The sequence below is a fragment of the Dipodomys spectabilis genome, unplaced genomic scaffold, assembly GCF_019054845.1.
Source record: "Dipodomys spectabilis isolate Male_0828 unplaced genomic scaffold, ASM1905484v1 ptg000121l, whole genome shotgun sequence".
NCBI classification, from domain to species: domain Eukaryota; kingdom Metazoa; phylum Chordata; class Mammalia; order Rodentia; family Heteromyidae; genus Dipodomys; species Dipodomys spectabilis.
Window position 1 is genome coordinate 4,795,055 of NW_024870798.1, and position 3,157 is coordinate 4,798,211.

Here is a 3,157-nt window from a genome sequence, read left to right on the forward strand (position 1 = left end):
GGATCACCAGTAAGAAATCCTCAATACCAATTTCCACAAAGTTTTGTCACAGATACAATCTCCCTGCCTTCTCTAGCTGCTTTACTACCTTACTATTTCTTCATTATACAGGAAAAGTGTGATTCACCTGATTTCAGTCAGATCTGTTGCTAGAATTATCAAGGAATTAGTTAATTGTCTGTAATTTGGTCAAAGTTATGTCTCTTTATGTAGGCTACTATAAATGTATTTACTAATTTCAAGTAAATACATAAATTCTATTCCCATCTTTTTTAAAAAATAAAATTTTGTTTGCTCTATAAATTGATCAGAGGCATGGATTTTGTGGCTAGCTAGGTCATTGCACATCATCTGTCTCTCTCTCCCTTTCTTGGTTCTCATAGATAATATGATTGCTCCATAATTATCCTAATTTATTTTGCTTTCATATTTTTGGTTGCATCATTTCAGTTTTTGCTCTGCCATTTCCCAAATCATTTATATAGAAGGCGTTATTTCCTAATTTCTCATTCCTAGAATAAGCTGCACATGAACACATCACTGGTCCTCATTTTCAGTGTGTACATTTGAATACGGAGGAACATCTTTCCTCTGCTCTCCATCAATTCCCTACTCTCCAGTTAGAATAATTTCGAATAGTAAAATTGGAAAAAGGGAAAATAAATGGTGAATAAACAGTTGCAGAAAATTCACTGGATATTTCTGACCAGTTCAACCAATGTGAAATATTAGGAAAATGCATGGACACCTCATTCTCACTGGCACTCAAAGTTTCTGGTTAGGCAATTCTTAGGAATATGAAGAACAAGATGAAAAAATAAGGAATGATATCAATTGCAAGAAAAAAAATGGAGAAGGATCCAAGCAAATTTCTTCATTGGGCTGCCAAAAATATTCGGCTTACTACAGTGCGGAGACTTCTTTCCCAAAAGGCCACTCATGTGAATAGTAGGGATGACGATGAGTATACCCCTCTTCATCGAGAAGCGTACAGTGGACAATTAGACATTGTCAGTGAGTTGGTGTCTCAAGCGGCACATGCAATAACTGTAGATAGATGGACATCCCTGCACAGTGCATATACGTGGAATAATACCAGAGTGACTTCTTTATTACTTCATCATGATGCAGATACCAATGTCCAACTAAAGGCCTCTTGTCCCCCTTACATCTTGCTGCTGAGAATTGAGCTAGCAAAGATACGCTTGATCTCCTTCTGTTGAACCATTATATAAAACCAGGCCTGGAGAACAACATAGAAAAAAATTGCATTTGATATTGCCAAAAGGATAAGTATGTATCACTACCTCTATGAAGTTGTGGAAGGCTGTACAAATTGTTCACCTATGTCCTAATGGTCGGGTTAAGTTTCTTAAATTTCAAAAATGCAAGTCGACCTTTTGTGTCCCTACAAAATATTTTCACAATCCAAATAAGAGCAATATATTTTATTTTGGTCTGTCATAGGGCTTGAACTCTGGGCCTGGGAACTATCTCTGTGCTCTTCAGCTCAAGGTGAGCGCTCTACTACTTGAGCCTCAGCTCCACTTCCAGTTTTCTAGTGGTTTATTGGAGATAAGAGTACCACAGACTTTCCTTCCCAGGCTGCCTTGGAACCATGATCCTCAGATCTCAGCCTCTTGTGTAGCTAGCATTATAGGCATAAGCCACATGTGCCTGGCAACACCAATATTTTACTGTAAAAATTCATGGATTCCGAAGAATTCTTCCAAGTGAATTGCCTGCATTGGATGTCAAAATGTATTCAGTAGTTTTTGTATACATGTATAATGATTTCTTCAGAGTTTGTGATTTTTTAATCAGAAAAAATTTTAACTTACCTGTTGAAATGAGTAGTACAGAAACTAAAATATTTCTGGTGCTTGTCTGAAAAAGTATGTTTTAAAATATTCTATGTTTGCATAATGTTCATAATTTATTTTATTTTCTCCTAGATATACTTTGAATTCTACATTATTTTATAATATTTAGGTTCATTAATGTGTCCTTTCTGATTGCATTCCATATAGAAACAGTTTGATTCCTTTTTTTCTAGGTCTTAATATTATTTTTCTTTGAGATAAAATGACAATGTTGTCTAATTTGAAAAGTTTTGTAAAGTTTATGCCATGTAAACGCCTTTCTGAGGTGAATATTTAATACACTGATGTCAAACTAAATTTAATTATATGAATTACGTGTATTGTTACAGTTGTAATTTTGTTTTAATAACTGTTTTTCATTTCTTGCATCTGAAGAATGAAATATATGAATACTTCTCAAATTTTCATGTTATCCTTGTGCAAGTGTCATGTTAATCTCTGCATTGTAATTTGAGTATTCGTGCTGCTGAAGCATGTAGTATCCTCTAAATTTAAGTAGTTAATGATGCAATCTTTATACAAGCCTATATCTATGCGTGCCTACTTGTAACAAGGAAACCGTATTGTTCCTAACAATGCTATCGATCTTAGTTCCCTAAAATTCTGTGAATAGTAGAAAAAAATTATATTGATCAATCAATTGCTCACATTTGCAAATTTTTTTGTCAATGACTATCTTAAGTCTTTTTATTTGGAATTTGATCATACTCTCAATTATTTATAGATACGTCCAAAGGTGATGGCTTTTTCAAGTACTTATTTATCCAACTGTGTTAGCTATGTGGACCTAATGGATTCAAAGTAAGCGTTGCTTAAGAGCTACTTCTAAACTTCTTCAGCTGATATTTTCCCAAATGAGATGTTACTGGCACAAATGTCTACCTGAGCCTTTACCTTTCTTCCATGTGGGAACAGACCAACCAGAATATCTTACCCTGACAGCATAGATTGTCTTACTAGAACAAAACTAATCTTGGTTACAAGGGATCATAGAGAGATGAACAGTTCAAACAGAACTGTTCAGACTAGAAGGTATTTTATCAAAATATAATTGTTTATTATATCTTCCATTTCAAAAGTAGCTAAAGCCAAGAAGGTGAAAAAATTGTTCATATGCATGATTACTTAATGTCCTGGCCTGTCTACCATCCAACCAGGCAGGAACTTACACTACTGCCTTTTTATCACCAAATATTTTCATAGTTGCAGGAGAAGTCCATATGTTTCTCCTCGTTATTAGGCATTAAATTGATACTGTTTTAATCACAGTGTTT

The 3,157-nt window shown here is 34.4% G+C and overlaps 1 pseudogene; it reads right to left on the reverse strand.

Moving 5' to 3' along the window:
* Positions 1 to 2,261: 2,261 nt before the first annotated feature.
* Positions 2,262 to 2,358, reverse strand: LOC122115564 (annotated as a pseudogene).
* Between the last annotated feature and the right edge of the window lie 799 nt (positions 2,359 to 3,157).